Source organism: Macaca fascicularis, chromosome 10, assembly GCF_037993035.2.
Source record: "Macaca fascicularis isolate 582-1 chromosome 10, T2T-MFA8v1.1".
NCBI lineage: Eukaryota > Metazoa > Chordata > Mammalia > Primates > Cercopithecidae > Macaca > Macaca fascicularis.
Window position 1 is genome coordinate 116,371,656 of NC_088384.1, and position 11,280 is coordinate 116,382,935.

Here is an 11,280-nt window from a genome sequence, read left to right on the forward strand (position 1 = left end):
TTTCTTCCTTCCTTCCTTCCACCTATCCATCCAACCATCCTCCCATCCATCCATCCATCCATCCATCCATCCATCAATCCATCCATCCATCCTCCCATCCATTCTCACATCCATTCTCCCATCCATCTATCCATCCATCCATCCATCCTCCCATCCATCCATCCAGCCAGCCACCCACCCACCTTCCCATCCATACACCCTCCCATCCATCTATCCTCCCATCCATCCCCCCCATCCATCCACTCTCCCATCCATCCATCCATCCATCCATCCATCCATCCTCCCATCCTCCCATCCTCCCATCCATCCAGCCACCCACCCACCTTCCCAACCATCCACCCTCCCATCCATGCATCCATCCATCCATCTATCCATCCACCCTTCCATCCATCCACCCTCCCATGCATCTATCTTCCCATCCACCTATCCATCCATCCATCCATCCTCCCATCCATCCTGCTATCCATCCATCCATCCTCCAATAATCCATCCTCCCATCCCTCCCTCCCTCCCTTCCTTTCTTCCTTCCTTCCTTCCACCTATCCATCCAACCATCCTCCCATCCATCCATCCATCCATCCATCCATCCATCCATCCATCCTCCCATCCATTCTCACATCCATTCTCCCATCCATCTATCCATCCTCCCATCCATCCAGCCAGCCAGCCACCCACCCACCTTCCCATCCATACACACTCCCATCCATCCCCCCTCCCATCCATCCCCCCTCCCATCCATCCACTCTCCCATCCATCCATCCATCCATCCATCCATCCATCCATCCATCCATCCTCCCATCCTCCCATCCATCCATCCATCCAGCCACCCACCCACCTTCCCATCCATCCACCCTCCCATTCATGCATCCATCCATCCATCCATCTATCCATCCACCCTTCCATCCATCCACCCTCCCACGCATCTATCTTCCCATCCACCTATCCATCCATCCATCCATCCTCCCATCCATCCATCCATCTACCCAACCATCCATCCTCCATCCATCCATCCATCCATCCCTACATACATACATCCTTCCATCCTCCCATCCATTCTCCCATCCACCCACCTTCCCATCCATCCATCCATCCATTCATCCATCCATCCATCCACCCATCCATCCACCCTTCCATCCATCCACCCTCCCGTCCATCCATCCTCCCGTCCATCCATCCACCCTCCCGTCCATCCATCCTCCCGTCCATCCATCCATCCATCCATCCATCCATCCATCCAACCATCCTCCCATGCATACATCTATCCTGCCATCTATCCATACATCCATTGCTCCATCCTCCCATCCATCCTCCCATCCATTCATCCATCCATCCTGCCATCTATCCTTCCATTGATCCATCCATCCATCCTGCAGGAGCCCAGAAGTTCAAGGCTGCCATGAGTTATAATTGTGCCACTGCACTACAGCTTGAGTGACAGAGAGAGAAACCATCTCCAAAAATAAAAAAAGAATATATTGATTTCATGCCAGTTACATAGATTCTGTGTTGAACAAAATTAGATGTGGTTCCTTCCTGTCTTTAAGGAGCATAAATCTAACAGGAAGGACAGATAATTTTTAAAAAATATATCAATGTGTGTAAAATTTCAACAGGAATAAGCCCCAAGGAGGTGTGGTGCCTGGGGCTATCAGAGTAGCTAATAGAAGAATTTGGGATAGTTTTGGGGAAGGAGAGGGCAGAGGCAGCTTCCTGGAGGGGTGACGATTTCTTTGAGAGTGGAAAGAAAGAACCAGTGTTCTTGGAAGAGGGTGGCCTGAGCGAAGGGCCTGTGGCAGGAGGGAGTGTAGAATTCAAGGAACTGGGAGGAGGTCCTATGGCTAGGAATGTGCAGAGTAAGGGGAAAAAGGCAAGAAATAAGGTGGGAGAAGGGGGAGGACCACAGCACACGAGGCCTTCCCTGCCCACCTTGCCTACCTGCCCCAGACACACTGAGGAGCTGGATTTGGTCATTGTTCTTATGACTGCCGTGTTCCCAGATTTCCCCTTCATATTCTGGCAACATCCACTGGAGCCAGCTCCTGTGTCCCTGATGTGACTGCCCCTGACTCCTTCCCCTCCTGACACCTGCCCCAGGTACTTACACCTCTACCGATGATGCCTCAGCCTGACCCTTTGGCTTTCTGACCTCGGACCCCTCCCTACTCCCTCTCCACCTCTCTGCTTCCCACTTCCCTTGTTTCTAGCTGCTCCTTTCCCTGTGAGCCACATTGGTTCCAGCCCCAGTCTCTGCAATCGCTTCCCCAAATGAAATGAATCCAAGGACCCCTAGGATGGAAGCCCCGTCACCATGGTGATGGTCAGTGAATGTCTCTTTAGTGTCTATTTCCCCATTCAGTGCCTGTCTCCCCATCAGACTGAAAGCTGCAAGAGGACAGGGTCCTTCCCAGGGCCCAGCACAAAGCTTAACACGCAGAACATGCCCCATAAATGATATCCAACCATGACCCTCCCTTCCCCCAAACCACCCCACAGAGCCCAGTCCGGCAAAGCCTGAGACAAAGGAGCTGCTTTTCACGCAGACACAGACAGACTGACGGACCTGCTGGAGGACCCGGGGATGGTGAGAAACAGGCTCCAAAAGCTTTCTGGCTGCCAGTATTTAACACACAGAGCTATTTTCAGATGCTAGTCACAGACATTTTGAACTGCATTAGAATAAACAGAATTCTGAATTATCTTCTCAGCAGTACACGAAAGAACTGTCTATCACCCAAAAGGGAAAGAGGGAATGATGAATTTCTAAGGTAAAAATTCTGGAAGAGGGGGGAAATAATCCAATCCACAGGCGGTTCTGGAATCTTCTCACACAACAGGTGGTCCCCCGTCCTCCAGTCCCCCAACTCCTGTGATTAGGAGAAAGTGGAAAGCTGTCAGCTAGACTGGGCTCAGGCTGGGGATCTGGGCTCTTGGAAATGTATATTTATTTGCTCATGCTAATGGTCAGCAGACCAGGATAAATGGGGCTGGGGCATTAATGCAGAGCCCTGTAAATCATGCATGAAGAGGAAGACCATGCCCAACACCGAGGGGCCGGCCAGCCGAGGAGGCTGCATGAAATATTCAGCAGCCTGCCAGACTCAGGCCTGCTCCAAATCCCCACGTCCAGACCGCTGAGGATGTGATTTTTGCAGAAAGCTTTAAAAGAACCTCAAATGCCTTATCCTTGTGTTCCCCAAGTCTCCTGTCAAAGCTGGTTCCTGCTGAATGGTGCCTCTGTGTTCCGCCTCTGGGGCCTTGGTCATGAGAACCCCACACTGATGCTTCCCCTCCCTGGTGCCACGGCAGCATTGCTCACCCTTCCGGCCCCACAGCAGGCTGTGGTTTCCCTCCCCACCGACCACAGGGCCGTTGCACATACTTTCCTGCTTCAGGAAGGTCCCTGCCTGGCTTACCTTGTTCTCCTTCTCTTTAGGTCTCAGCTTGGATGCTACCTCTCCAGAGAGGCCTTTATTGCACCCCCCACCCCTAAGTTGGCCTTCTGTACAGTTCTCTAGCTCTGTCCTCTGTCTATCTGCCTATCACAGCTGTGCTCATTCTGGGGGCATGCTGTCACTGGCTCTTTGCTGGTCTCCTTTGCCAGAATTAATCTCCATGCTAGAAGAGGTTCTGTGGGCCCATTCTCGCTGCACTGCAAAGCAGCATCTGGCATATGGCAGGACTCAGCACAAAGTCATGGAGTGAAAAACAGGTGCCCCTCAGCAGGCTTGGGGTGAGCGTGGAGGTTCATCCCTGAACTCTACATCTCCTCTGAAGAAAATATTCTGATCCTCGGATATGATCTTCAGGTTCCCTATCCATGAAGTCTGTACAACCAATAAACCAGGCAATGACTCGACGAATAGGAATAGTGGGGTTTTGTTCCTGATCTATTCTAACTGCAGTGGCCAAATTAACATATGGCAATGTGCTTTGTCAGGACAAACAAACAATGATGGATTCATACCCACACTGAGAGGGGTGAACTGTGATGCCATCCAACTTCCCTCCCAGTACAACAGGGCCCTCTGGCTTTGTGTGGGTGCTTGTGGATGGACACCTCACTTCCTTCCAAGGTAGCTGGTTCCACTCCCAGCCAACAGCTCAGGCTGCCTCCCAGCCCAGCTGTCCTGCAGGTTCCAGCCCCACAGCATGTGCGTCTCTGTGTCCTCTAGCCAGTGGGCTTTCTACTTTGAGAATCTCAGCTTCTCGCCCAAAATGCTGGATTTCTCATGGAGATTTTCCTGGATACGATGAGCAGTCGGGGTGACCAAATGGACCATGTGTATTGATGCAGTGAATGTATGCACCCAGAGAGAGAGAGGCCCTGGTGCTTCCATTCTGATGTGTTCTTGGAGAAAACCATTGAAGAACTGTGGTCAGCAGGTGCTCCAGCAGTTTCAGCGCCATGGGCTTAGTGGGGCTCCATGGCCCTGTGTATGCATTTCCATGTCCTGCAGCCAAGGCGTCAGCTCACTGCATTCATTCAATAGCTCCTGAGTTCCCACCACGTGCTGTGTGTGTGTGGTGGTGGGGGGTGACTTTTTATCAAGCAAAGTCAAACCACACATGCCCCCTGCCTTTTAAGAGTTCAAGATCTGTAGCACAGACAGCCATAGGGACTAGGGACTCCAGCACCGTGCGCTGTAGTGGATGTACACAGAATGCCCCATGGGCAGGCACAGGTGGCAGCTAATTCCAGCCGGGCTTGCCTGGGGATTCCTTATGTGACACCCACTGTAGACGCAGCCTGCAGCTGTTTTCTTCTGCGATCACCTCCGCCTTACAAAGGAAGGCCATGCACTCTTGCGTGAAGGGCTGCTCTTTGCTTCTGGTCCAGACCTGCTCAGACTCCATCACACCCATGGCGTGGCTTTGAGACGATACTCATCAGGCTCCCTGAGCTGCTCGGGGACAGGCCACTGTGAGAATTCCACTTTGATTTTCAAGCAGCTGAGAAACCAGAGACGTGGTGAATCCCCTCAGCCCTCCGCTCGGAATAAGCTCTATGTCTGGTGAGAGCAGTCACTCCTTCTGTTCTTTGAGGACAAGACCAGTAAAAGACTTGAGTCACCATTTCCAAAGAAAAACAAGAAGAATGCAAATTCCTCAGCTTAAAAATATATACAAAGGGACTGATTCGATATAACTCTCTGGAGTAAGAAGAGCTGTGACTTCCATTGGCTGGTGCTGTTTAGAGAAGGATCGCTGTGCTGAAGTTGAAAAAGAATGTATTCAGCTTTGATATTTGGAGGAAGTGTCCCAACCATCATGTATTTCTGCCTGGTTTTCTTTTAGAATGCAGCAGCTGGAGTCGACATTAAAGAGCGCCGTTTCCCTTTTGCTGCGGAAGATGTTTAATTGGAAGTCTCTCCCTGCCCCTCGGTAAGCCTCATTTCTGCGTATTAGCTTTACACATGAGTTCTGGGGTGACTGGTCAAGACGGGAGTCTGTGTGTAATTAGACCAGACCGAGGAAGAAGCAGGAAGTTTGCTGGTGGAGAACAGGGGAGTCTCTGTATCGCCTTTAATCACTCTTCCCACCTGGTGTAATGTTCACGTGTTATCTTTCATCCCAGCCATGGGGACAGCACGCCAATGCATGCTGTCTCCTCGTGGGGCCCTTCAGTCCATCTCCACGACCACCCAGCCCTCACTGTCATCTGTCTGACCCCGCTGGCCTTGCTCTTCTTTTTGGACGATAATAACCTCCCTCCAACCACCCTGACACAGTCTCAGAACATTTGCTTGGGCCGTGGCCCCTGCCCATTCTTTCCTCAGCTCCTGGCCTACTTGGTCCCTTCCCGTTATCCTTGTCTCTGCTTAAGCATCAGCTCCTCAGAGGTCCTCTGACCAGCCCATTGCAAGTTTTTCCCCTTCCTCCTTGCGGTTCTGCTCCTCCCTCCACCTTGCAGCTCTGCAGCTTCCCGTGAATGTGCTTGTTGACATGCTGGCTATCATGTGCCCCACCTGGCTGTTCACCCCTTGATGCCAGCACCAGCTTTCTTGCTGGCTGCGTTGCCGCCTGTGCCTGCAGTGGTGGCTCTGTAAGCACCTGCTGAACAAACGCATGGATGAATGAACGCTTTCAGATCCAGGCTGTGTGGGGGTCAAAACTAAAGAAAACAACACACAAAATGAGTTAGGAATGGGGTTTATTTAAATTCTTAAAAGCTGCTAAGTTTCTGTATGTCACAAAACTATATATTATTGAATATTTTAATTAGTTACCTGATTGTATTCTACATTTTCCTACATTTTTCTCTTGCATACGTTTTGCCTTTTCATATGACAAAAATTTTTGGTATTGCTTTTAACAGAACAGAAAGGTAATTCCTCTAGTGTGGTCAGGTAAACCTTTTTTTTAAAGTTATGGATAGTTGGTGGCGTGCAACATGCAGATGGACACACAGACAGACTCACTGTGGCATTGGGTAAGGTTTTGTCCTATGGACACAAGAATTTTGATGGATTCTTTCTCTTTCTTTTTTTGAGACAGTCTTGCTCTGTCACCCAGCCTGGAGTGCAGTAGAGCAATATCAGCTCACTGCAACCTCTACCTCCAGGGTTCAAGTGATTCTTGTGCCTCAGCCACCCAAGTAGCTGGGTAGCTGGGATTACAGGTATACACACCACATCCAGGTAATTTTTGCATTTTTAGTAGTGGCAGGATTTTACCATGGCTGGTCTGGAACTCCTGGCCTCAAGTGATCCACCCACCTCATCCTTCCAAAGTGCTGGGATTATAGGCATGAGCCACTGTACCCGTCCTTAGTTTCTTTTTCATCCCATAAAAAAAAAATGGTTCATTTACATTTGTGTATATGCATTACAAATTATTCCTTACAAGGGAGAACATTTATTTTGACTAGGTAATGATGAGAACTGAATCCTCTCCTGATAATTGCATGTCTGATGATAAGAAGGTTTTTCTTAGACTGGCTTCTGGCTCCATACATTTCAAACCTTGCTCCTTTTCCTCTTCCACCAAACCCTCTGGTGCTGGGCACCAATGGGAAGCTCATCTGGCCCTGGGATCCTGGCAGGACACTGGGAGCGCTATTGCCATGGGCAGCAGGATTGTTCCTGGAAACATCACTGACCCAGGACACCTAGCACAATGGCACTCGATGTGGAAGTGGCTTCATCCGAATCTGCCACTCGAGCCTAAATAAGTGCTTTCCAGAAGAGCAACAGCCCCTCTGACAGCTCTCGAGGTGAGGCAAACCCTAGGGATGGGAAGCCGGAGCAGAAGGAGATGGTGGCCTACAGGCAACTGCAGTGAAAATCTGTCCCCATCAACAAGTTTTGCAAAGCTATGGCCACAGGAACACATGACTAGGGCCCCTCCTAGTCTTGGAAGGAGCCCCCATGGAAATGAGGGCCTCGCAGTGAATCCATCTCTCATTCTACTTCACCTGCAGTCAAATGAGAAGAGATTTCAATCAGCTAAAGACACCCTATCCCCTCTCCCCTACCCCTGCGACCCCAGGAGCTCCTGCCTTGTCACTGTGTCTGTCCCCAAAGGAACCACATCTGAATCAAGCCCCTTTCTCTCCCCAGTGGTCACCATCTGGGCTGTGATGGGCAGCTTCCACTCTTGCCTTAGAAGACGATTGGACAGGTGACTTCTTCTCATCACGTGGAGAATACATTCACCCCATGGCTTTCCATCCAAGCTGACCATCGCTTGACTTTTTGGTGTAGCTGCTATCCTTGGCAATGTGGCCCTGGAGCAGCTGTCCCCAGCCTGCATTTGGGGGATTTCATGTAATTATGAATAGGATGCAAATTTTATAGCCTCAGTGAAGGGAAACACCCCTGGTGAGGCTTCCCAGGGCCAGAGAGAGGACTCCACTGAGGGAGACGGTGGCAGAGCCATTCTTTATGTCCTGCTTTTTATTTTTATTTTTAATATCCTCTTTATGTCCTGAGAGCCATGTGCAGATGGGGAAGAATGACATGCAATGCATTTTTGCCTGCCACAATGACTTTGCAATCATGGCAAGCAAAATATTTTAAAGAGTAAGTGAATTGAGGAAGATATACTGCCAAGTCAGGAAGAAATAATCCACCTGTTCAGTGATTTCAGGAACTGCTGAAGAAAATCACCAGTGAATACCAGTTTCTGCAAGAGAATCTAATGCAGGCTTTGCTTCTCATTGGAATCCCCCAGCTGGTGTCTTGGTTGACTGAGAGTCTGGGGGAGAGGGCAGCGAGTGGATTTATTCTCTGCTAGGTTTTTAACAGTCATAAAGGACTGTGGTCCTTAAGGGCACTGCTCAAACCTTAGTGTGCATCAGAATTACCGGGATAAGGCCAGGCACAGTGGCTCACGCCTGTAATCCCAGCACTTTGGGAGGCTGAGGCGAGCAGATCACCTGAGGTCAGAAGTTCAAGACCAGCCTGACTCTTTTAGCAGAGAAATCCTATGTCTATTAAAAAATACAAAATTTAGCCAGATGTGGTGGCGAGTGCCTGTAATCCTAGCTACTTGGGAGGCTGAGACAGGGGAATCACTTGAATCTGGGAGGCAGAGGTTGCAGTGAACTGAGATCACACCATTGTGCTCCAGCCTGGGCAACAAGAGTGAAAAAAAAAAAAATTACCTGGAGAGCCTGTGAACATGTAGAGTGCTGGGCCCCATGCCCAGAGATCCTGATTCAGCCTGTCTGGGGTGGGCCAGAGATTCTGCATTCTGTCTAAGGAGCTCCCAGGTGATATACATTTGCAGACCACAGTCTGGAGGTTTAAGAACTTGGAAGACCGTGGCTGGCATATCTCGAGTCTCTGCCTTGGTATCCTTTGCCAAGCAGAGAAATGCACTGTTTATGTTTTCCAGGAGCTCAGGAAGCAGAATGCAACCAATGCAGATGTAGGGGCTGGATTCTCTCTATGACTGAGTGGGAGACTCAGACCCAAGAAATGCCTTGTGTTGGCCCTGAAATCCACAATGGCTTGCTGGGCTGGAGGCCACCAGTTGATGGGACCCAAGAGAGGAATGAATTATTTATCTGGACTCCTCACAGGGAACAATGTCCTGCAAATGTCCTCCCCACCATGCTGCGTGGAATTCATAGTCAACCTAACAACCAGCTTAGCATCTTCTCTCCTGGACCTTGCCCCTCCAACCATATCAAACTTTGAGGAGCAATTAGGAAATCACTTGACATCTTTCCTGAGAGCCCTTGGGTCCCAAAAGCTAATTAACCTTCCTCTTGCCTTCCAAACGAAGTAACAACCTCCAGAGCCAAGTCTTCTGGAACAAAACAGGGAGGAAGAAAGAAACTAAGAAAGAAGCACTACTTCTGATTTTTTTTTTTAAATGAAGATTGGCATATAATTTTAAAAATAAACTCCATGGAAAGGAGGTTGTGGGGTTCAAAACCCCTGCGAGCAGTTCCAGCAGTGCCAGGATGGTCTCAATGGCAGCTCTCTGCTCATCTTTGAGGTCTACTTTGCCCAGCAGCTAATTCTTGTGGGCAGAAACATGCCAGCTTCTTGTTCTCTGGAAAGTTCTGGATGGGAACTTGGCGTGGGAAGTCGTGAGTGCCCTGAACTTGGAGGTGGAGCTCATTGGCACCACAGTGATGGTCCCGTCTGTGCCATGTAGGCTTGACCAAGCAACTCAAGGTGTCCTGGATGTCCCAGACTAAGAGAGGACTTACCGGCCTCCACCATGGAATCTTGTTGACTTTCAGCGCACAACGCAAGTCCTTTCCTTCAACACTCCTCTCTCAGAAGACACACAAACACTTAAGGACTTGGGCTTGTGAAGGGTGTACATCTGAGCTCAGATTCCCATTCTGACGCTTACTGGCTATGTGACCTACACTGTGATTCCCAAACGTCCCCATATCCACATACCACTGTGTCCCACTGCACTAGCTACCCGGAGCTGCCATAACACATTACCACTAACTAGGTGGCTGAAAACCAGAGAAACTCATTCTCTTATAGTTCTGGGGGTCAGAAAACTTTTTTTATTTTTTTGAGATGGAGATTCGCTCTTGCTACCCCGGCTGGAGTGCAATAGCGTGATCTTGGTTCACTGCAACCTCTTCCTCCTGGGCTCAAGCAATTCTCCTGCCTCAGCCTCCCAAGTAGCCGGGATTACAGGCATGCACCACCATGACCAGATAATTTTGTATTTTTAGTAGAGATAGGGTTACTCCATGTTGGTCAGGCTGGCCTCAAACTCCCAACCTCAGGTGATCCGCCCCCCTCAGCTTTCCAAAGTGCTGGGAGTACAGGCATGAGCCACCACACCTGGCCCTGATACCTTAAATCAAGCACCTGCTGATACCTTGATTTAAGGTATCAGCAGGACCATGCTCCCCAAAAGCTCCAGGAAAGGATACTTCTTGGCCTATCTTCTGGCTTCTGGTGGCTGCAGCAATCCTTGGGGTTCCTTGGCTTATGGATGCATCACTCCATGCTCTGCTTCCATCCTCACTTGACCTTCTCACCTATCTTCCTTTACATCGTCTTCCCTCTGAGATGCTCTGTGTCCAAATTTTCTTCCTTTTAAAAGGATGTCAGTCGGCCGGGCGCGGTGGCTCAAGCCTGTAATCCCAGCACTTTGGGAGGCCGAGACGGGCGGATCACGAGGTCAGGAGATCGAGACCATCCTGGCGAACACGGTGAAACCTCGTCTCTACTAAAAAATACAAAAAACTAGCCGGGCGAGGTGGCGGGCGCCTGTAGTCCCAGCTACTCGGGAGGCTGAGGCAGGAGAATGGTGTAAACCCGGGAGGCGGAGCTTGCAGTGAGCTGAGATCCGGCCACTGCACTCCAGCCTGGGCGACAGAGCCAGACTCCATCTCAAAAAAAAAAAAAAAAAAAAAAAAAAAGGATGTCAGTCATTGAATCAGAGACCACCTTAATCCAGGATGACTTCATCTTAACTAAATGACATCTGCAAAGATTCTGTTTCTAAATAAACCCACATGCTGAGGTTCTGGGTGGGCATGATATTTGGCAGGACAAAGTCAACACAGGATATTCATTTTCAGGATTTTTCACATGGTTTGAGGAAGCTGATGGTGACATCTCTTCTTAAATCAGTTTTCAGGAAAATCACGCTGGTAGGCTTCAAGTGGCCATGGTGGGAGCATTGACCCAGGGAAATCCACATTTCCCAACACGTGCTGGATATCTGAGGACTCCAGAGCTACTGTCTGCTCAACATTAAAAAACAAACAAACAAACAAAAAACCTCACATTTTTAAGTGAAACAGGTTTATTGGCAGATTTCTTAACTCAATTTGCAAGGATACCTTAG

General features: G+C 49.6%; 1 long non-coding RNA gene across 1 annotated transcript in view; it reads left to right on the top strand.

The window, feature by feature from the left end:
* Positions 1–5,383, top strand: part of LOC135965380 (uncharacterized) — a 30,709-nt gene extending 25,326 nt beyond the window's left edge. Inside the window, exon 3 of the long non-coding RNA XR_010578257.1 lies at positions 5,296–5,383. This is a non-coding gene — a long non-coding RNA (uncharacterized lncRNA). The remainder of the gene's footprint in view (positions 1–5,295) is intronic.
* Positions 5,384–11,280: the final 5,897 nt, after the last annotated feature.